The sequence below is a fragment of the Nicotiana tomentosiformis genome, chromosome 12, assembly GCF_000390325.3.
Source record: "Nicotiana tomentosiformis chromosome 12, ASM39032v3, whole genome shotgun sequence".
In the NCBI taxonomy this organism is placed as follows: domain Eukaryota; kingdom Viridiplantae; phylum Streptophyta; class Magnoliopsida; order Solanales; family Solanaceae; genus Nicotiana; species Nicotiana tomentosiformis.
In genome coordinates, this window is record NC_090823.1 from 74,846,678 (window position 1) to 74,871,567 (window position 24,890).

At 39.0% G+C, this 24,890-nt stretch overlaps 1 protein-coding gene and 1 long non-coding RNA gene across 2 annotated transcripts in view; both read right to left on the minus strand.

Annotated features, from left to right (window-relative positions):
* The window catches only part of LOC138903710 (lysine histidine transporter-like 2), an 89,189-nt gene that overhangs the window by 11,355 nt on the left and 52,944 nt on the right, over positions 1-24,890 (minus strand). The gene's annotated exons all lie outside the window — the stretch shown is intronic.
* LOC138903711 (uncharacterized) lies at positions 11,576-12,459 on the minus strand. Its single transcript, XR_011413067.1, has 3 exons — positions 12,036-12,459; positions 11,731-11,836; positions 11,576-11,606 (listed from the first exon to the last, which is right to left on the minus strand). It is a non-coding gene; the product is annotated as an uncharacterized lncRNA (long non-coding RNA).

Sequence of the window (24,890 nt, forward strand, 5' to 3'; positions counted from 1 at the left end):
CGGAATGTGTTCAGATGGTTTGATTGTGACGAGAATAGTTTGTCTGGGATGTAAGAAGGACTATGGGGTGCTAGATTGCTGTCTTGATGTGACACATAGCCTCAAGTTATGAGTGTGTTGAAAGATTTTTCGTGTTGATTAATTATGGAGTGAAGTAGATTTTCATGTCTTGTTGTGAGTTCAGACTCAGGAAGATTCAGTGATGGTGTAGTAATTGTTGCTGCGAAAGGGTATAGATGTCAATTTTAGGCTAAGTAGGTGGGTTATCTCCTGCGGAGTAATCTACGGAGGTGTGATCCTTATAATGTTGTGTGGAGAGTTTTCTTTCTACCAACGGGGTATATGTGTTAAGATTTGAATTTGAATTTGGTTGAGAAAGTTGACCTGATCGTCATGTGGATGTATGTGAGCTTAGTGGATTATTTGAGGTACTATATGGTTTGTGTTATGTGAGCTTTTGAAGGATTTAGTTGAATCTTCCTGCGGTATTATGGCAGTAATAGAGTATGGGTTTGGTGAGTTATCAGATGTTCTATTCTATGGCATTGAGTTAAGTGGGGGAGTTTGCTATCAACGATTTGATTGCATGGTTACGTGTAGTATTGGTTTTGGTCTGAAGCATACTTGTGGATCGGTTATGACTTGCAGAGGTTCAGATGAAGGATGACTCGAGTAAAGGAATTTCTGGATTCGGGTTCAGATGAAGGATGACTCGAGTAAAGGAATTTCTGGATTTGGGTTATGTTACACCTTATGGGTATATGGAAATCATGGAATGATTGAGTCGTTATTCGTGAAAGATGTAGTGCGAATGCAGTAGGAAATTGCTCGATTTCTTAAAGGTGCGGATTACTTCTTTGGGTGTTGTTGTTCTAATGGGGCACATGTCATTCGACCCGTTTGGCCGGTACAATTGAGATTTGAGTAGAGTGGATGACTCTCGAGAAGGTTCTAATGGGTTCAAGATTTATATGTAGCAATTGAGAATTTTGCGGATTTGTATATGGCTAGAATGTGAGATTTAAGTTGGATGGTGTAAAGGCTTGTGGCATTTCTATATTATTATGGATTCTACATTTCAGCATCAGTAAGGTGAAAGAAATAGTTTTGGATTTACAGAAGGTCTCTTTAGAGTGGATGTCTCGATTGTGGCACTTTTGGGGTGCTTAAGAGGGAATACAACGGCTTATGGGCCTTAGGATGGTGTTGTTTTATTTTAGGATCTCGCGGGGTGAGTTTTGGTTAAGGATCGTGGTGTTCTGGCAATAAGAAGTGTCACCTTGAGGGTAATTCAGAAGGAACTCAGAGGAATAGTACAACTTGATATTAGGTTGGAGCAGCAAGGCAATAAATACAATTGGTTCCTTGGGGTATTTATGATGTGGTGAGTCTCTACAGGTGTTTCGTGGCAATACTCTTGGGTTTGGAGACCTTCATGGCTTGGTTGAGTTAGAGGGATTCGGTTCTGATGGCTTGGTTGCGTGTTAATGGGTTTCAAAGAGTTTCGATGGTTGCTACCACGATTTGAGATGGATATTTCCTACCGGCGTGAGGAGCATGTTGCGTGTTGTGATTTTCTCCTGGATGAGATCCAATAGAAGGTTTCCGGCTAATTGAGTATGTAGTTTGCTTGTGACTCAAAATTGATTATGAGACTCTTGTACTTTTCATATTCATGATAGATGCGGTATGTTGTGGGGAATTAAAATTGGAGTGTGCAAGGTCACAGTTTAGTTTTGAAAGGAAGGGCATGAATTCTTAGACAACATGGGCGGTTTCAGATGACTAGATGGATGATATTACCACTTGGTATTTCCTGAGGAGAGCATACATTTCAGAAAGTGCACTAAGTGTTGACGTACGGATACTTCATTAGTATTGCGGTACACACATGGTTGATCGGCTGCTGATATTCAGATTTTGTTATATGGCACGGAAGAATTTTAGAAGTATTCCTCGTGGGATGATCGTGTATGAGAGATGTGTTAGACATTTGGGCGGTGGAGTTGGGATAAGATATGGTGATTCGTGTATTCTACGGATTCGGAGACCAGGAGTTCTCATAAGCAGATCTATTTGTGGTTGTGGACTGTGAAAACGTGGCCAAAGCTATCCAGATGATAGTATATTTTATGGTTAGGTCATTATGGACTTTCGGAGGATTATTTATCTATTTGTGGATGACCATAGTTGATTTGGGGCCCATTGGTAGGCCCAACGAGGATTTGTATTCTACATCGGGTCATATTGGTCGACTACATACTGCTATTGTTGGGGGATGTGCCATTCAGTTAGAGTGGAGCTTATTCGTGCTCTGATATGATCTATGTGTTACATTTCTATGCCACTAGGGGTTTGGATTTGTTGTTTATATGCACACATAGTGCGGTCCTATTTGGGCCTTATAGCAGAATTCGAGCAGAATGGTTATTGGGGTTCAGAATGGTTGATTACGCTTTGGTTATGGCCTTTGTCCGGTTATGATGTATGGTGCTATTTTCTTCTCGGTGGTTGCGGTCATGCACATTTGTTACTAGGCGTCAAATTGCACGTGGTTGTTGATTTTGAGCATGGTGGCTTGAGGTATTTCATATAGACCAGTGTTTGGATGGGGTCACGCATGTTGAGATATGATCCTTTGTGTTAGATTCGTGCATCTTGGTACTACTATGTATGATGTCTTTGTAGCATTGCGGTTGTGGTGGTACTTGTTGAAGATGTGGGATGGTTTTCTTGTTTGAGTCATTTTCCATTTTGGGTACATTTGAGTTGTTGCTTATTGTGCACGGATTGCACAGGTCGTGATTCTAGGTAGTATTGGTGTGGCATGTCGATAGGATAGTTGGGCCTGATAAAGTGAGGTCATTGGACCTAGAATGGGTGCCATCAGATTTGTTTGCAGCATATTTGGAACGTTAATATCGCTGATCGGCTTAGAAATTGGCTATAGTTCTTGTCAAAGGAGAGGGAGCTCCATGGATTGTTGATCTGATGAGTGGTTATGAGTTTCTGCGTGCTTATTTCATCGTCGACAGTGTACGAAGGTTTTTGAATGAGGTTTTGTTTGAAATGAGGTTATTACCGGTAATGAGTTGTTTTGAGTAGCAATTGTGATCGGAAGTAATTTTTATTAGTATTTGAGTTATGTGGTATATCATGTGATTTTGTTCTAGGTTATGGTTATGATTTGATGCGAGATTCGGGACTTATAGAAAATTTCGGATGTTGGAAATCGGATTATGTGGTTTACGGGCTTAGGTTGAAGTAATGATCTTAAGTTATGTTGGGTTGTCAGGCCTATATGGAATAGGGTGACGTGGGTTCACCCCCGGGTATGTGCAAGGTAAGGTTACACGGAGGATTGATAACTTTGGAACGACTCTTGGCACGTTCGAGGACAAACGTATGTTTAAGTGGGGGAGGATGTAATGACCTGACCGCAGAAGCGGCATGTGGCACAGAAGCGAAAATTATTTGGCGCACCTGCCCGTGCGCAGAAGAGGAAAATGTCCGCAAGTGCGAAAGGGACAGTTTTCATGGGGCTTCGCAGAGGCGAGATTTTATCCGTAGAAGCGGAGGTCGTAGATGCAACATTTTGACCGCATATGCGAAAACCGCTAGGCAGAAGCTATAAAAATCGAAGTTTTGGTTCTTTTATCATATTTTGAGATGTGGGACTCGGATTGTGGCGACTTTTGAAGCAATTTTCATCACAAGGATTGGGGTAAGTGTTCTACACTTGGTTTTCATTATATTCCATGAATCTATCTTCATTTTTGGTAATTGGTTTGTGAATTTAAAGAGGAATTTGGGGGGTTTGCCTAAAGTTTCATAATGTGAATTTTTGAGTTTTGAACATCGATTTGGAGCTGGATTTGAGTAAAACTAGTATGGTTGGACTCGTAATTGAATGAGTTATTAGATTTTGTAAGTTTCATCTGGTTCTGAGGCGCGGGCCCGGGTTGACCTTTTGGCTGATTTTGGGCTTTTGATTAAGGATTCGACCTTTACCATTTGGAATTGTTTTCTTGGGCTTTATTTGATGTATTTGAGTTCCTTTTGGCTAGTTTTGAGCCGTTCGGAGGTCGGTACGCGTGGGATGGCATTTTTGAGCATCGCTTGGCTTACTCGGTATTGGATTTGGCTTGTTCGAGGTAAGTAACACTTCTAAACTTAGTGTTGAGGGTATAAAACTCTGAATTACGTGTTATGTGATTTGTTTGGAGGTGATGCACATGCTAGGTGACGGGCGTATGGGCGCACACTGTAAAAATTGAGACTGAGTCGATTCCATAGAGGTGTGTAGTTAATTAACTTGTATTTTTCCCAGTATTTGTCATGTGTTAGAGAAACTGAGCTGTGACTCATGTTAGAAATCATGCTTAGGCAAATGCTGGTATTATTGGGACCCACTGAGGTCATTTCTGCTGTCGAATTATATTTTTAAATTATAATTTCGTACTCAGTCATATACATTCATTGCATATCATATCTCAGTCCCTGTTGTTAATTGTTGATACATCACATCATCATTTTGGGCTAGGTTCATGACATAGTGAGCCCGAGAGACTGGAGAGATTGATGACTGAGTGAGGTCGAGGGCCTGATTGTGAGGTTATTGATACTATAACACGTGAGTTGTCCGTACGGATCCAGATATTGATACTATAGAACGTGAGTTGTCCATGATATTTGCTCCGCATCTCCCGCTCGGTCTCCCAAGTAGCTTCCTCAACTGGATGACCTCTCCACTGTACCTTCACCGAAGCTATGTCCTTTGACCTAAACTTTCGAACCTATCGATCCAAAATGGTCATCGGTTCCACATCATAAGTCAGATTACTATCCAACTGAACTGTGCCGAAATCCAAAACATGAGACGGATCGCCGACATACTTTAGGAGCATAGAAACATGAAATACTAGATGCACACTCGACAAACTACGTGGCAAGGCAAGCTTGCAAGCTACCTCTCCAATCCTCTGAAGTACTTCAAATGGCCTAATATATCGAGGGCTCAACTTGCCCTTCTTCCCGAACCTCATAACACCCTTCATGGGTGAAACCTTGAGCAGAACCTTCTCCCCAACCATTTAAGAAACATCACGGACCTTCCTGTCGGCATAACTCTTCTTTCTAAACTGCGCCGTGCGAAGCCGATCCTGAATCAATTTAACCTTGTCCAAAGCATCCTGAACCAAGTCAGTACCCAATAGCCTAGTCTCACCCAGCTCAAACCAACCCACAGGAGATCTACACCATCTCTCATACAAAGCCTCATATGGAGCCATCTGAAGACTCGACTTGTGGCTGTTGTTGTAGGCAAACTCCACGAGCGGCAGAAATTGATCCCATGAACCCCCAAAATCAATGACATAAGTGCGTAGCATGTCTTCCAATATATGAATAGTGCGCTCGGACTGTCCGTCCTTCTGAGGGTGAAACGTCAACTCAACCTGGGTACCCAACTCTCGCTACACGTCTCTCCAAACAGGAATGAAGTGTGCGGACTTAGTTAGCCGATCCACAATCACCCAAATAGCATCGAACTTTCTCGAAGTGTGCGGACTTGGTTAGCCGATCCACAATCACCCAAATAGCATTGAACTTTCTCGAAGTCCGTGGGAGGCCAACTACAAAATCCATGGTGATCCGCTCCCATTTCCACTCTGGAATCTCTAACTTCTGAAGCAATCCGCCCGGTCTCTGATGCTCATACTTCACCTGCTGACAGTTGAGGCACGGAGCTACAAACCCCACTATATCCTTTTTCATTCTTTTCCACCAATAATGGTGCCTCAAGTCCTGATACATCTTTGTGGCACCCGGATAAATGGAGAAATGCAAACTGTGGGCCTCCTCAAGAATCAACTCATGTAGCCCATCCACATTAGACACAGAAATCCGACCTTGCATCCTCAATACTCCATCATCCCCAATAGTAACATCTCTGGCATCACCATGCTGAACTGTGTCCTTAAGGACAAGTAAATGGGAATCATCCTACTGACGCTCTATGATGCGATCATATAAGGAAGACCGAGAAACTACACAAGCTAGAACTCGACTGGTATCCGAAACATCTAATCTCACGAACTGGTTGGCCAAGGCCTGAACATCAACTGCAAGAGGTCTCTCACCAACATGAATGAATGCAAGGCTACCCATACTCACCGCCTTTCTACTCAAGGCATCGGTAACCACATTATCCTTCCCGGGATAATCCAAAATAGTGATATCATAGTCCTTTAGTAGCTCCAACCATCTCCGCAGCCTCAAATTTAGATCCTTCTGTTTGCACAAGTGTTGGAGACACCGATGATCTGTAAACACCTCGCAAGACACGTCGTAGAGATAATGCCTCCAAATCTTCAATGGATGAACAATGGCAGCTAACTCCAATTAGTGGACAGGGTAGTTCTTCTCATGGTGCTTCAACTGATGCGAAGCATAAGCAATCACTCTATGCTCCTGCATCAAAACACATACAATACCGATCTGAGAAGCATAACAATACACTGTATAAGAGCATGAAGCTGAAGGTAAAACTAGAACTGGAGTTGTAGTCAAGGCGGTCTTTAGCTTCTGAAAGCTCTCCTCACACTCATCCGTCCACCTGAAAACAGCACCCTTTTGGGTCAATTTGGTCAAAGGCAATGCGATAGACGAGAAACCCTCCATGCAACAACGATAATAACCGACCAAGCTGAGAAAGCTCCGAATCTCTATAGCTGAGAATGGTCTGGGCCAACTCTAAACCGCCTCTATCTTCTTCGGATCCACCTGAATACCCTCACTGGACACCACGTGCCCCAAGAACGCCACCGAACTAAGCCTAAACTCATATTTGGAGAACTTAGCATAAAGGTTCTCCTCCCTCAACCGTTGCAACACAATCCTCAAATGCTGGGCATGTTCCTCCTGGCTACGATAGTACACCAAGATATCATCAATGAACACTATGACAAACGAGTCGAGATAAGGCTGAAATACACTATTCAGCAGATGCATGAATGTTACCGGGGCGTTGGTCAGCCCAAAAGACATCATGGGGAACTCATAATGACCATAACGAGTCCTGAATGTTGTCTTTAGAATATCCAAGTCCTGAATCTTCAACTGGTGATACCCAGACCTCAAGTCAATCTTAGAGAACACCCTCGCTCCTTGAATCTGGTCAAATAGATCATCAATGCACGACAAATAATACTTGTTCTTGATTGTACCTTTGTTTGGGTCGAATTCCAATTTTGGAAGTTGGAGTAGGTCCGTAATGTCATTTGTGACTTGTGTGAAAACTTTGGGGTCAATCAGACCTGTTTTGATAAGTTTCGTCTTCGTTTGTAGAAGTTGAATTTTCTTAGCTTCAATAGGCTTGAATTGGGGTGCGATTCGTGTTTTTCAAGTTGTTTGATGTGATTTGAGGGCTCAACTAAGTTTGTATGAGGTTTTAGGACTTGTTGGTATATTTAGTTGAGGTCCCGGGGGCCTCGGGTTGATTTCAGATGGTTAACGGATCAAAAGTTGAAGTTGAGTGATTGCTGAAGTTAGACCTCTACTGGTGTAACCGCACCTGTGGAGCTTTGATCGCAGGTGCGGGATGGCTTGCGCAGGTGCGAGTTGGAGGGGAGTGTGTAAGGGGTCGCATGTGCGAAGAGTTTTCAGCACCTGCGTGGCCGCATGTGCGGTGAGAGGTGCGCAAAAGCGGAAGGCGCGCAGGTGCGATAGTGAGTTCCGCATCTGCGTGACCGCAGATGCGGCAGGGGAATCGCAAAAGCAAAACTGGGCAGATGGGCTTGGTCGGCAGAGGCGGCTTGGGTTCTCGCAGAAGCGAGTACACAGAAGCGGAGTGAGGGACCACAGGAGCAGAATAAGCCGCAGATACATGTGTGATGTCACTTCTACGACGCCGCAGAAGCGGAAGTGCTGGGCAGATTATTAAAACAAGGGTTCGCGAAGCAAGATTCGAGGCATTCAGAGGCCATTTCGCGAGGCAAGAGTGTGTTGGAGTAGAGATTTGCTTGGATTGAGGTAAGTAACAGTTCTAAATTTGGTTCTGAGGGTACGAAACCCCGTATTATGTGTCATGTATTTGGTTTTGAGGTGACACACATGCTAGGTGACGGGCGTGTCGGTGTGCACCGTAAGAATTATGACTTGGTCAAATTTCATGGAACTGTGTAATTGAGTAATCTGTTGTTGTCTGTACATTCTCCATATATTAGAGAAATTGAACCACAAATCATGTTAGCAATCATGTTTAGACTATGTGTTGGCACTGTAGGGACCCATAGAGGTCGTGTACATATTGAATTATCTGCTAAATTGTTGTTTTGTACTCAGTCACAATTATACTCGTATATTACATCTCAGTGTCTATTGTTCATCATTGATGCAACATATTATTGCTGTTTGGGCTGCTTATCGTGATTTTTGAGAGCCTGAGAGACTGGAGAGGAAGATGACTGAGTGAGGCCGAGGGCCTGATTATGAGGATGTTTATGGGATTGGGTTGCACGCTGAAACATGTTTCACTGAGGTATGCCATGATTGACTTGTTATAGCGCTTGGGCAGAAGGGGCCCCTCCGGAGTCTGTACACATCCCCAGTGAGCGCATCTACCTACTGAGTGCCGAGTGCCGGGTGTTGAGTGATTGAGAGAAATGAGTGACTGTGAGGAAAGAGTAAATGTGAGGTTGGAGTGAATGGGAGGACTGAGTGACTGTTGCTTTGAGAGGATGCATTGACTTTATTATTTTTGCACTTCACCTGTCATATATCACTGTCTTGAAATTTCTTAGAGATATTATCTTCTGTTTTAGTTGAACTTGACATGAATTTACTGTTTTGGTCTTAATTGTCAAACTTGAAATCATGCCTACCTCCCTATGTTGAAATTACTGTAATTGGACTGTAACTGTGAAGCTCGTCACTACTTTCAGTTCTTTATTTAGTATTGTTACTTACTGAGTTGGTTGTACTCACGCTACATCCTGCACTTCGTGTGCAGATCCAGGTATTTTCGGACACGGTGGGTGTTGATTCTATCACACGGTTGATCTTTTGGAGATTCCAAGGTAGCTGCCCGGCGTTTCGCAGACCTTGTCACTCCATTCCTATCTTTCCGTTTATTGTATTTAATTTCAGACTTTCATAGACAGTATATTCTAGACTTGTGATGTATATATGCTCATGTACTCTGTGATACCCCGATAGTTGGGAACTTCCGCATTGTGTTTTGGGTTTCTATCCCTGTTTTATTAAAACTTTTATTATTTAAACTGCTTTAATTCATTTCTGTTAAAGGTGTTGGAATTATTTCGAAAGAACGGCTTGCCTAGTACCACGATAGGCGCCATCATGACAGGTTAGAATTTTGGGTCGTGATATGATGCAATTAAGAAAATTGGGATTCTAATCCCTTCTGTTTGTAGTTGTTGTACTAGACACAGGAGGAAACAATGTCCCATATATTCAGAGATAGCCAAATTGCTAGACAGGTTTGGTTCTTCAAACGTAATTGTTTTTTGGGGTTTGATTTAGCACTGGTCATCTAAGACAAACCATCATGAATTGGTGGTTAGTTAAAGAAAGAAATGGAGTTCACCCAGTGTTACTCCAATGTATACCGTCTATGATTTGTTGGAAAATATGGTTGAACATATATGCAACAAGGTTTGATAATAAATCCATGTCAGGGTGGCATATCATCATCTCAAAGTGCTTAACATTAATCCTTAATTGTCAGTTTCCCACTCTAAAACTTTCACAACTCTGGATAGACAAGTGTAAGTATGTGGAGAAGTTACAATTTTCTATTCACTCACAGGCTATTAAATGGAACAAACCCGATAGGGGTTGGGTAAAATTGAATGTTGATGGATGCAACAAAGTTAATCTTGGTTCAGCAGGAGGAGGGGATATCATAAGTGATCATCACGGCAACATGATGAAGGCTTTGGCAGAATTCTATGGCCAGTTTAATAGAAGCTAAGGCACTATTGCATGGTATTAAGTTTATGTAGTAATTATGATTTTTTGAAAGTTCATGTGGAATCTGATTCAATGTTTACTGTCAACATGATTAATAGAAAGATGGTACCTTCTTGGCAAATCAAACATATTATTGAGCATATTTAATTTGGGAGGTAACTACGACTGGAGATTTTAAGTTTACACACGCATTTAGAGAAGGCAACATGGTCGCAGATCAACTTGCTAACCTAGGAGTAAACTCACATAATTGTGCTATCTTCAATGAAATTGTTTCACTGCATAGAAATGTTAGGGCTTCAATGAATTTAGAACAGGATGGTTTACCAAATTTTCGATTCGAGCCCAAAAGAAATCATTTTGTTGTTAATGATGATATCTCTTGACAGTGCATTGCTTAGAGTGTTTATGACTAGATTGTATGTAGTAATGTATGATATGAACTATCCAACTTGTAAAAAGGTTTCCTTAACTCTCAAAGAATTCCTTTGTGATCAACGACAAACTAGATTGGGTTCCACTAATCTACACTTTGTAATTGAGGTCAAGGTTTATATCCTCCTTCGTGTAATTGTGATTTTTGGAATACGCATGTTGGAGTCTTGCCTAACTCCTCTATCCCTATGATGGAACTTTGATTAGAAAAACAGTTCAATTGTCCAAAAATTATAATTCAAAATTTAGCAAACTTCCATATATAAAAGCTCTTCTGAAACTGAAAGAATTATCCTAAAATTCTGCATCTATGCCTTACAATAAACAGGTAGGATATAGCACATAATTTAACATCTAAAAACTCAAATTGGTCGTATCGATCAGGTGTAGAAGCGATAAGTCTTGGCAGATGGGAGATGTTAGAGTCAAAAGTACACCCACTATAATGCAAAGATGCAACATAATGAGAAAAAGAAAATAAGAGATAGGGGTAAGTAGGGAAAAAGCTTGCACGAAACGTTGCATGTACAAAATTATATTAATTTATCACAATTAATTTATATATTGATGTGAGAATCTATATTTATTAACAATGATAAGATGCTATATCTTATGCAAAAGACACTTGTTATGTACTTATTGCTTTGATGCATATCATCGAGTGTATAAAAAGTTTTTCCCTAAATAATTTGTATAGACATCGCTATTTATATCAAATCAATAAATATGTACGTAAGATATTTGTTTTTCATAAATACATTTTTAACTTAACTATGGTGAAGTTATATGCACTCTCATTTTAATTTTTAATCGTTAAGTTTTATTGATTAGTTTGATGTAAACACCGAGTGTAAGTAAATTTCATAATTATATTTACAAGTTCTGGTAAACTTACCCAGTTCGTACACCATGACAAGCCAAACCGTCTGGGCTTTTTTATAATTAGCCAGATGATGCATGGAAGCTGTAGGTAGAAATTAAAAACATAGTAAATGTTAAATATGTTTGTCATATGAGTATTATATAGTCATAGTTTCTGCTTTAATGAAGTGAAAATTTAATGAGTTATCTATGAAATATACTTACATAATATGAGGTTGGTGCCAGAGCAAAACCTCCAAAGAATCCCATCAAACCACCAAAGAATGGTATTGTCATGCCCACAACCAATGTAAATGCTACAATAACAGAAGACCATAGCAAGAATATAAAAAATACATAGAAAAGAGCAATTAAACAACTTTTTCAGTTTATTTTCTAATTGTGCAAAAATATTTTCTAATAAACATGTAAATAACTTACCAACAAAAACCGTACGCACACAAACACGTAGAAGAGTGGAAGGATTATATTTCAATGACTTCACAGCGTATGCCTCTATCATATCAAACACTGGCATTGCATAAACCTGAAATGTAAATTAAGTAATATACAACAGATTTGATAATGAAAAATAAAAACAAATCCCAAAGAAAAAGGAAGAATACAATACTACGACTCATGCATTCCCAAACTAATTTGTGGTTGAATACTAATAAATTCAACTAATATAAATTAAAAAAAACAAATTAAATAAAGAAAAGAAAAAGAGAAATAAATAAAGTTACCATCCCATCTCAGACATGGCATAAGGTAGACTAAGAACAGCAGCACCAACCATGGCAGTAACATTGTGCATGGTTGAATACCACCACTTTGCATTCCGGTCCGACGTTATCGGTAGCCATTCATCTATTGCTTTCTCCCTCCTCTTTTCTTCACTATCTCCTCCCTTTTCCATATTAAATTAAACTAACTATGCTTAGGCAATAGAATAAGAATGAAAAGTTTGTGACTCAAAGAGTAAGGAGATTTAACATCAATTTCGAGTCCTTTAAAATAGACAAAGAGAAAGTCTTTTCTTTTTCTCGATATGCCTTTTCCTATTTATATAGGTGATTGCCATAAAACCTAAATCTAGTAGTAATGACCTAAATATTTCCTAATCCTTTTAGATATATGCAATATGTAAAGTTTTTATGTTTTTAAGGAAAATAAACTACTTTCTATACTTACTCTGTAACTGTTATCCAACAATATTTGGAATTTTTTATGCACTTGTCCTTTCCAAATGCTCTACGTGTGAAATATATGTGGATATAAATAAATAACATCATATCTTTGTTAAAACTACTGCATTATACGCAAATTATTGAGAATAATTCCTTAAGTGTCTCACAGGCTTTTTTGCTAATTGATCGAACAATAGAAACGGTGATGATATTGACAATTTAAACCAATTCTACTTAAAGAAATAACGAATTTATGTGTTTTTACTTTTTATCATGCACTAATATTATACACCATTGATTTCTGAAGATTTACATTTCTTTAGTTGTTTTTTTTCCTTTTTCTTTTCTACTGGTGAACCGGAAAAAAAAATTAAGAAGCACACTGATATTTCACGTTGAAAAATTAAAATACAAAATTCAGTAAAGACGCAAAAGAAGTGATTTTTTTTTTTGGAAATTTTACCTCTTATAGAAAAGCTTTATACCCTATTTATTATAAATAAAAACCCTTTAAAATATTATTTTCTATAGCTAACTTTTAGTTTTTATAACAAAATATATACTTATGGTCACTTCCTACCGTGAAGTCATTAAATACGCCGTCTAATATTTTTTTCTCTCATTCTTTCAGTTTATTCTCTCTCAAAATCATCGTATCTTAATTCTCTCTACACGATCTCTCTCTCACAGCGCCATTGTCTTCCCCATTGTTGAACCACGATTCTCCTTTATCTCCAGGTTCTCTCTCTAGATTGTTCTCAAACCCTAGATCTCGATTTGTTGGATTTCATCTCTGTTAACATGAGTTTTAAAATGTCTTGATCAAAGTTTCTGATATGAGTTGTATCTTTTCCCAAAGTGGAGCGGACATGGTCTGTTCATAGCTGAATTGATTTTGAATGTTGATATGGAAGAGGTGATCACGCCCAACTATGCCTTATAAAAAATACAAGCGGTCATCGCAAATATATTCTGGCTAATAAGTCCGGAGTCGAATCTCACAGGGAATTAACCTATCAACCACAGTTGCTAGACCCACATAAATTCACGCAATCAATCTTCAGAAATATTTGAATAATAATTTAGATGTTTATTAACTAAATGTTACGTAATGAAAATGCACTAACAAATGACTAACTACGAATTTTGTAAACAAGAATTGGAAAGATCTAAGGTTGTTATTTTCCCTATTGTCGGAATCTTTTCCGCTACGTTTTCTATAAATTTGCCTAAGTCTTCTCTATCGATCATGAGCACTATAACTGTCGTAACTCTCTCCCGAATAATTACCACAATTTACTAGACATATTCTGCCGAATTACGCTAGCTGGCATTAAGTACGGCTCACTCAGATCGCACCAAGGTTTCATTATCTCTAATCCCACCTTTAAACCCTTCGTATTGATCCCTCATATACGTTAGGAGTAATGTTATTCAACAACTACCTAAATATGCATTCTCTCCCGAGTAATACATACTAAATAGGCACAGCTAATTGAGGGCCCTTTAATCAACCACATGTATAGTATAGTTGAACAAATAGAAAAAATACTACAGCAAATTTATATTAACGTAACAAGAAAATTATCCTTCAATAGGTTCCATCAAAATTCTAGATTAGGAATTTTAGCTACTCATACTCATAGTAACAATATCACAAATATTTTTGCATAATTAAAGTACAAAGTAAAGATGAAAGGATATAGAAATCGATGATTCTAACTCCCACCAGGTGATTCCACAAGCTATTCATGCCTCCGGTTGCAAAAGTCCCCCCAAAATGGCATTTTTAGGTCTATTTATATGTGTAGAAAAAGACCTAAACGTGCAGGCAAAGTCCTAGTCAAACCCGGAGAGAAATAAATCTTCAAAACTTGGACTGTGCGTGCCCAGACATGGCCTCACGAGGCCTAACGCCTGGTGGACCTCGCCCCAAGCCTGGCGTCGCCAGGTATAAAGCCTGGTCTATCTCGCTCCTGCCTCACCTCGCCAGGTCTATCACCTGGCCTTAGCCTGGTGTCGCCAGGTATAAGGCCTGCACTGGGCCTGGCTTTGCCAAGTATAACGCTTAGTGTACCTGGCTTCGTCGGATTCTCCTTTTCAACTCCTCCCGAGCACGCTTTCGACTTTTAAGTATCCTTTTTCTCTACTTTCATTTCCAATTCACTTACACACATAAAATGGCATTCATTACGAGTAAATAAAGTGTAATTTATCATTAAAGAATATAAAATGCAAGGCGAATAGTGTGCTAAACCATGAATTATAGCCACACATCAATACCCCACACTTAAACATTGCTCGTCCTCGAGCAATCAGACCAACTTATAGACACAACCTCACTAAGCAATTCCCTTAACTCCTTGCACTAAGAATATTTAAAATAGTCTAAGCACTACGGTGTAATATTCTCGCATCAAGATTTGACTCACATACCATGACTTATTCACAAATTACTTACTTAGTCTAACATGGAGGTCAATGACATTACCTTTCCTTTATGAATCACGTGCCCTCACCCAACAAAGAGCTCAGTTCCACACACGATGAATTTTAAGAACGTATGAACTCAAGATAGGAAAAAATTTACTCGCTCTCAGAAATAACATTCATATTCCACAAATGATGCACCATAGGCTTGCCCGTAGTGTAATACTCTATTAATCGAGCTTATTTAGTCTAAGATCAAATAGGACTTTGATTGGTTGTAATGTACGCCGCGGGTCGGGTAGGATATATTTGGATATGTGAGTGACTACACCTCCCTAAGCACTTTAATACATATACTTTAACATTCCAGCCCATACTTATGTCAAACCAAAACTCCACATTCACATCAATATATATTACCCCATACTTCTTTAAGCACAATTACATTAAGAGTCACCACTTATCTAAGAATATTCTTTTTCATAGCAATACAACTATTTTTGTCTTTTTTTTTCTTTTTCTTTTTTTTTCTTTTTTTCAATTCAAGCGGCTCTTAATTTTTTAAAACAATGCACCTTTCTCCTTATTTCATTAGTTCCACTCAAAAGCCAAACCAACCATCCCACTCTTTTACTTTTACAAAGTTCATAATAATTCAAGTACTCATTAGAGGTGAAACGGTTCAAATAGATGGTTAATTCAAACAATTGGGTAAGGCTTGTAGTGTGGTTGCCAAAGAAACAGGATTACATGCTCAAAGGGGTTAACTACGTTACATAACTTTTAGGTGGGTAAACTATATATATCTGGCTTAACAAAGAAATGCCTATATCACTTCTCAGAATGAACAAGACTACTATTTCACTTTGCACACACACAGGGCAAGTTCTAGACATCAAATGCAATGCACAGAATACATACAAAACTCTCACACACATGGCACATAACTCACTCAGGATTGTTTTCATCGCGACACTCCAGTCAAAGCAGTTAAGCAAAATTAGGAATCTACGATTTATGGTATTTATGCTAGAGTCAAAAATCGAGCCTAAGAGTCATGACTATAGTCCTAACTATTCTCAAGGCATAACAAAGCTAAGAGATATTACTACAATTAAATGCATAGCTTTCGTGGTTCCTACTCCTAAAAATTAAAACTAACTACACCCGGTTCAACTAAAAGCTCTTGGAAAAGAACCGCGGCCCAAAGAAAAACCAAGGGGGAATTACTATATTACCTAAAAAAAATCTTTTTCTTTTTTTCTCTAGACTTACTTCTCTCAGAAAAACTATCTAGGAGATCCATCGTCGGGAAGAGTCCAGTTATGTTTTTTTAATAACTAAACAAATAACAAAAACAAATCACTAAACCAAATTCTTAAAACAAATAACTAAAACAAGTATCTAATGAAAACGACACTTACTAAAACAACAAAACAAATAACTAGAAGTAATTTCTACAAGTCCCAACCCCACACTTAGATCATGCATTGTCCTCAGTGCATACACAAATTGACAAAACAAGAAAAATGAGTAGGGTGCAAGGAAACTCCCTGATCAAATTGCGTCTTCATCCTCTGAGGCTCTCTACTCTTCATCATGTGCTTCCTCCTCCTCATCATCATCGTCCTCATCATCTGACTGCTTCGGCTCGACCTAAGGCTCATCGGGGAGTCTGTAGCCATCACCTATCCCAACCAGCTGCTGGCCATGAGCGTTGAGCGGGTACCGCTGCTCCAATAAGGTCCTCTCCTCAGATGTGGTTGGCTGACCTCCTATCCTTAGCTGCAAATCCATCATCCCATAGAGATGGGCCATAAAACTATCATCCCGAGAATTGCGTTCGGTACTTGTCAAAGATATCTTGATTATGGGAATAATTTAATTCTGACTTCTTGTGCTAGTACAATTTGTATGTATTGAACGGACCAAGTAGGGATAAGTATTTTATACTGACTTAATAAAATAACTTCTCTAGCCACTAAACGTACTTATACTCTTAATCTTGATATAATTGTTATTGGTTGTGTATATTATTTATTGTTTTGATTTATTAAAAGGCGAGATATTTTTGTGGGTCAATATACCTGGTAAATTGGACAATGATGATATACATTGGCGAAATACTAGTTAGTTGAAGGAATCCATATCTTGGTCTAGAGATAGATGATACACCTTTATGAAAGCTTATAAGTTTTCATGTGTAAACCCTGCAAGTGTATTTTGTATCCGTCACATGATATAAGTTAAGCAAAAGTCTAAAGGAAATAATCAATGAATTAAATTGTCAGTAATTTAATTTATTTGATTAGTATCTGAATCTTAACACGGGGAGCTAAATAAGGTTTAATGAAAGAATTTCAAAATTGAACTGAGAAGTGCAGTTACGAATTTTTAGTAGAATAATTCGTAATTTATTATGGCAGTATTAATTCGGATATTTTGAATTAAGTCCATAATAAGAAGTCTCGTTAATTAGATATTGTGGTCCCTGTTGTGCCTGAATAATTAGGAATTAAAAAAAATCTTATTTTTTGGTGGAAAAGGAAGACCCAACAGGTTTAGGAAAATGTTTTAAACCCTAAAACCTGTGGCTATATTGAGGGGTCTTATTCCATAAGGAGGAAATATTTTTACTACATGAGAAATTCGCCCACACGAATTTTGCTAATTCCGGACATTATTCGGGTCACACAATAAAAGACTGTGGAATTAGAAGATGACTTGAAGGCTCTTTTCGCGATAGCGGTCACGCTTCAAGAGATATGTTTGAGTAAAATCAGTGATTATGTGTTGTCTATATTATATGCAAGTGATCTTGGCTATTTGCTTCCGCTGTTCATACTTGTTTTTCATCAGTTGGTATTAGAGCCTGCTTGCGTCTAACTAGATAACATGATGTATATTTGTATATGTGGTCTGATTATTACTTTACTATTACTACTATATATAAGCGGCTAAGGCTGTACAACACATCAATCCTGAATTGTACAAAATGCATTGTGTATTATACTTTTATTTGAGCATGTCTTATTAGCGAATTGACATGTGTACCGCACCTTTACTTTACCAAAACCACGTGTACTTTACTATTTCAGATACAAACTCTCCAATTATCCATTTCTCCACTCCAATTCTCTCTCGTCAATTCCTCTTTGTGATTTTCTACTTGCTTCGCTATTTCAAGAATTCAAGATATAATCCTTTTGTTTTGGTAAGTTTTTCAATTATTGTGGGCTTCTCTGGATCTCTATGTTGGAGTTTTCTCCGCTTTCAATGTTCAGAATTCTTTCATGAACTTTGTCCTTTTTTGCTTTTACCTTCTGCTTGCTATAATCTTCTAGTATGGTAACTTTTCTCTCTTAGTTCTTTCTCTTGCACCGTGTTCTGGTTTCACTTCTAATTTTTTCTGAAAGTTTGTCCATATTTGATTCAATTTTTTTTTGTGCATAATTTATTGCCTAGATTTGCTACATGCATGTATGGAATTCTATCTGATTTTGATATATATGTTTGGCAAGAAATACTTAGGTGATTTTTTCTGTTATTTAAATTTTTAGTTGTGTAAGATGGCAATTTGGTGTAAATGTTTTGTTCTTTTGGAGTGGGTACACTACAACAAATATGAGCTACCACGATATTTAATTAATGACTTTATAATAAATGTCGGAAAAAAGATAATTTATCGACATTTATTAGAAAATATTACAAAAATACTGGCATTTAATTAAAAATAACAAAAATGACATTTAGTTAGTGACATTTATAATAAATGTAAACAAATTACTATTTTTCCTTCCTTGGTAAAAAAGAAAACTACTACTTACTTACTAATTTCAAAAGAGAAATTGTTTTGCAAAACTTCCCCCCAAAATTTCCCTCTGAAAATCTCCCCAGAAAAAACCCTACTCCCTGCGATATCCCTCTCTCAGAAGTCATAACATTGTTCATTTCCCCCTTCCCAATTTCTCTATCTCATCCAAATCCCCCCCCCCCCCCCCCCAACCGTGAACCTCAAGCACCTTCAGGAATAGCAGTATGAATGTATCCTAGTGTACTGTCTTCTTGCTTAATGTATCACTCTCTCAGAAGTCATAACATTGTGTACTGTCCTTTTTCTTCTTGCTAGGTGACGGACGTGTGGGCGCGCTCCATAGAAATTGAGACTCAGTCGATTCCGTAGAGTTGTGTAGTCAATTAACTTGTATTTTTCCAAGTATTTGTCATGTGTTAGAGAAACTGAGTTGTGACTCATGTTAGAAATCATGCTTAGGCAAATGCTGGTATTATTGGGACTCACTGAGGTCATTTTTGATGTCGAATTATATTTTTAAATTATAATTTCGTACTTAGTCATATACATTCATTGCATATCATATCTCAGTCCCTGTTGTTAATTGTTGATACATCACATCATCATTTTGGGCTAGTTTCATGACATAGTGAGCCCGAGAGACTGGAGAGATTGATGACTGAGTGAGGCCGAGGGCCTGATTGTGAGGTTATTGATACTATAGCACGTGAGTTGTCCGTGCGGATCCAGATATTGATACTATAGCACGTGAGTTGTCCGTGCAGCACGTGAGTTGTCTGTGCGGATCCCGATATTGATGCTATAGCACGTGAGTTGTCCATGCGGATTATAGAGCTTGGGCTGAAGGAGCCCTTCCGGAGTCTGCACATCCAAAGTGAGCGCATATACCTATTGAGTGCGAGTGAGAGTGCTGAGTGATTGGGAGAACTAAGTGGATTGATACTCTGAGAGTATGCATATGGTTGTTCACTCTGTTGTACTACATTCGACATGCGCATTTGACATACAAGCATATAGATGCATTTTTCCTCATGTTATACGGTATCACGTCATGCATGAATTCTCATACACATTGGCATCTAGGCATATAAATGTACTTTTCCTCATGCCTTTTGAGAATGAAACATTTACCTGTTGAAATGTTTTGGAAGGAAAATCATGATTTTACAAACCTTCTCATATTTTGGTACTTTCGGTAAAAGATTTGGGTTTTCATTGTTATACTTGAAAAGCATGTCTATTTTCTGAAACCGTGAACGAGATGAACATTATATTTCTGAGTTATTTTTTGTACCACTTTTATTATATTGTTATGAGATGTTATTGGCTATTGGTGTTGGACTTTGACATGTGTTCCAGCTCGTCACTACTTTCAACCTAAAGTTAGGTTTGTTACTTATTGAGTACATGGGGTCGATTGTACTCATACTACACTTCTGCACCTTGCGTGCAGATATTGGATGTTGATGTTGCTGTGATCGATGGGAGCAGGATTTAAAGACGTACATGCGTTACGATTGTAGCTGCTTCTTGTTCATGATAGCCATATATTTATAAAAAACTGTTTATGTACATTTCAAACAGATGATGTATTTATTTCATAGCAGCTTGGTAAATTCTAATCTTAGAAGCTCATGATTTATACTACCAATCCTTAGGGAATGTATAAGATTCAGATATTTTCTTTCACTTAATTGTCTTATAAAATTTCATGGACTAGTTGGGTTAGGTGTCATCACGACTAGTTGAATTTTGGGTCGTGACAAGGAGGTATCAGAGCTCTAGGTTCATAGGTTCTACAAGTCATGAGAAAGTGTCTAGTAAAGTCTTGCGGATCGGTATGATGACATCCATACCTATATTCGAGAGGCTACAGGGAATTTAGGATAATTTTCTATCTTTCTTTCCTTATCGTGCGGAATTGATTAAGTTTGAAACATAACTCTTTGAATTCCCTCCACGCATCCGTGTGTGCATGTAAGCGCTCGGTATCGGCTGGTGATTCCATGGATGAGGTGCAAGTTGTCATTTCTGGGTGCTGATGATGGGCCAATCTGGAGGACTTGAGGCTGAGTTTTGACTGTAGCTCGAGCATGTAGATTTCGGCTGTGTGGGCACGGTCTTTTGGGAACTTATGTGATCGATAGCGTCCCTATGAGTGGAATTTGTGACTCGATGAGTGGCCGGATGGCTATATGATGAGCATGATGTGATTGCGGAATGTGTTCAGATGGTTTGATTGTGACTGCTGCGAAAGGGTATAGATGTCAATTTTAGGCTAAGTAGGTGGGTTATCTCCTGCGGAGTAATCTACGGAGGTGTGATCCTTATAATGTTGTGTGGAGAGTTTTCTTTCTACCAACGGGGTATATGTGTTAAGATTTGAATTTGAATTTGGTTGAGAAAGTTGACATGATCGTCATGTGGATGTATGTGAGCTTAGTGGATTATTTGAGGTACTATATGGTTTGTGTTATGTGAGCTTTTTAGGATTTAGTTGAATCTTCCTGCGGTATTATGGCAGTAATAGAGTATGGGTTTGGTGAGTTATTAGATGTTCTATTTTATGGCATTGAGTTAAGTGGGGGAGTTTGCTATCAACGATTTGATTGCATGGTTACGTGCAGTATTGGTTTTGGTCTGAAGCATACTTGTGGATCGGTTATGACTTGCAGAGGTTGAGATGAAGGATGACTCGAGTAAAGGAATTTCTGGATACGGGTTATGTTACACCTTATGGGTATATGGAAATCATGGAATGATTGAGTCGTTATTCGTGTAAGATGTAGTGCGCATGCAGTAGGAAATTTCTCGGTTTCTTAAAGGTGTAGATTACTTCTTTGGGCGTTGTTGTTCTAATGGGGCACATGTCGTTCGACCCGTTTGGCCGGTGCAATTGAGATTTGAGCAGAGTGGATGACTCTCGAGAAGGTTCTAATGGGTTCAAGATTTATATGTGGCAATTGAGAATTTTGCAGATTTGTATATGGCTAGAATGTGAGATTTAATTTGGATGGTGTCGAGGCTTGTGGCATTTATATATTATTATGGATTCTACATTTCAGCATCAGTAAGGTGAAGGAAATAGTTTTGGATTTACAGAAGGTCTCTTTAGAGTGCGTGTCTCGGTTGTGGCACTTTTGGGGTGCTTAAGAGGGAATACAATGGCTTATGGGCCTTAGGATGGTGTTGTTTTATTTTAGGATCTCGCGGGGTGAGTTTTTGTTAAGGATCGTGGTGTTCTGGCAATAAGAAGTGTCACCTTGAGGGTAATTCAGAAGGAACTCAGAGGAATAGTACAACTTGATATTAGGTTGGAGCAGCAAGGCAATAAATACAATTGGTTCCTTGGGGTATTTATGATGTGGTGAGTCTCTACAGGTGTTTCGTGGCAATACTCTTGGGTTTGGAGACCTGCATGGCTTGGTTGAGTTAGAGGGATTCGGTTCTGATGGCTTGGTTGCGTGTTAATGGGTTTCAAAGAGTTTCGTTGGTTGCTACCACGGTTTGAGATGGATATTTCCTACCGGCGTGAGGAGCATGTTGCATGTTGTGATTTTCTCCTGGATGAGATCCAATAGAAGGTTTCTGGCTAATTGAGTATGTAGTTTGCTTGTGACTCAGAATTGATTATGAGACTCTCGTACTTTTCATATTCATGATAGATGCGGTATGTTGTGGGGATTTAAAATTTGAGTGTGCAAGGTCACAGTTTAGTTTTGAAAGGAAGGGCATGAATTCTTAGACAACATGGGCGGTTTCAGATGACTAGATGAATGATATTACCACTTGGTATTTCCTGAGGAGAGCGTACATTTCAGAAAGTGCACTAAGTGTTGACGTACGGATACTTCATTGGTATTGCGGTACTCACATGGTTGATCGGCTGTTGATATTCAGATTTTGTTATGTGGCACGGAAGAATTTTAGAAGTATTCCTCGGGGGATGATCGTGTATGAGAGATGTGTTAGACATTCGGCGGTGGATTTGATATGGTGATTCGTGTATTCTACGGATTCGGAGACCAGGAGTTCTTATAAGCAGATCTATTTGTAGTTGTGGACTGTGAAAACGTGGCCAAAGCTATCCAGATGATAGTATATGTTATGGTTAGGTCATTATGGACTTTCGGAGGATTATTTATCTATTTGTGGATGACCATAGTTGATTTGGGGCCCATTAGTAGGCCCAACGAGGATTTGTTTTCTACATCGGGTCATGTTGGTCGACTACATACTGCTATTGTTGGGGGATGTGCCATTCAGTTAGAGTGGAGATTATTCGTGCTCTGATATGATCTATGTGTTACTTTTCTATGCCACTAGGGGTTTGGATTTGTTGTTTATATGCACACATAGTGCGGTCCTATTTGGGCCTTATAGCAGAATTCGAGCAGAATGGTTATTGGGGTTCAGAAAGGTTGATTACGCTTTGGTTATTGCCTTTGTCCGGTTATGATGTATGGTGCTATTTTCTTCTCGGTGGTTGCGGTCATGCTCATTTGTTACTAGGCGTCAAATTGCACGTGGTTGTTGATTTTAAGCATGGTGGCTTGAGGTATTTCATATAGACCAGTGTTTGGATGGGGTCACGCATGTTGAGATATGATCCTTTGTGTTAGATTCGTGCATCTTGGTACTACTATGTAAGATGTCTTTGTAGCATTGCGGTTGTGGTGGTACTTGTTGAAGATGTGGGATGGTTCTCTTGTTTGAGTCATTTTCCATTTTGGGTACATTTGAGTTGTTGCTTATTGTGCACGGATTGCACAGGTCGTGATTCTAGGTAGTATTGGTGTGGCATGTCGATAGGATAGTTGGGCCTGATAAAGTGAGGTCATTGGACCTAGAATGGGTGCCATCAGATTTGTTTGCAGCATATTTGAACGTTAATATCGCTGATCGGCTTAGAAATTGTCTATAGTTCTTGTCAAAGGAGAGGGAGCTCCATGGATTGTTTATCTGATGAGTGGTTATGAGTTTTTGCGTGCTTATTTTATCGTCGACAGTGTACGAAGGTTTTTGAACGAGGTTTTGTTTGAAATGAGGTTATTACCGGTAATGAGTTATTTTGAGTAGCAATTGTGATCGGAAGTAATTGTTATTAGTATTTGAGTTATGTGGTATATCATGTGATTTTGTTCTAGGTTATGGTTATGATTTGATGCAGTCGGTTCAGACTAATACAGTGTATAGATGCGATATTCGGGACTTATAGAAAATTTCGGATGTTGGAAATTGGATTATGTGGTTTACGGGCTTAGGTTGAAGTAATGATCTTAAGTTATGTTAGGTTGTCAGGCCTATATGGAATAGGGTGACGTGGGTTCACCCCCGGGTATGTGCAGGGTAAGGTTACACGGAGGATTGATAACTTTGGAATGACTCTTGGCATGTTCGAGGACAAACGTATGTTTAAGTGGGGGAGGATGTAACGACCCGACGGCAGAAGCGGCATGTGGCACAGAAGCAAAAATTGTTTGGCGCACCTGCCCGTGCGCAGAAGCGGAAAATGTCCGCAAGTGCAAAAGGGACGGTTTTCATGGGGCTTCGCAGAGGCGAGATTTTATCCGTAGAAGCGGAGGTCGTAGATGCATCATTTTGACCGCATATGCGAAAACCGCTAGGCAGAAGCTATAAAAATCGAGGTTTTGGTTCTTTTATCATATTTTGAGATGTGGGACTCGGATTGTGGCGACTTTTGAAGCAATTTTCATCACAAGGACTGGGGTAAGTGTTCTACACTTGGTTTTCATTATATTCCATGAATCTATCTTCGTTTTTGGTAATTGGTTTGTGAATTTAAAGAGGAATTTGGGTTAGGTGTCATCACGACTATTGAGCATATTTAATTTGGGAGGTAACTACGACTGGAGATTTCAAGTTTACACACGCATTTAGAGAAGGCAACATGGTCGCAGATCAACTTGCAAACCTAGGAGTAAACTCACATAATTGTGCTATCTTCAATGAAGTTGTTTCACGCATTTAGGGCTTCAATGAAGTTAGAACAGGATGATTTACCAAATTTTCGATTCGAGCCCAAAAGAAATTATTTTATTGTTAATGATGATATCTCTTGACAGTGCATTGCTTAGAGTACTTATGACTAGATTGTATGTAGTTATGTATGATATGAACTATCCAACTTGTAAGGAGGTGTCCTC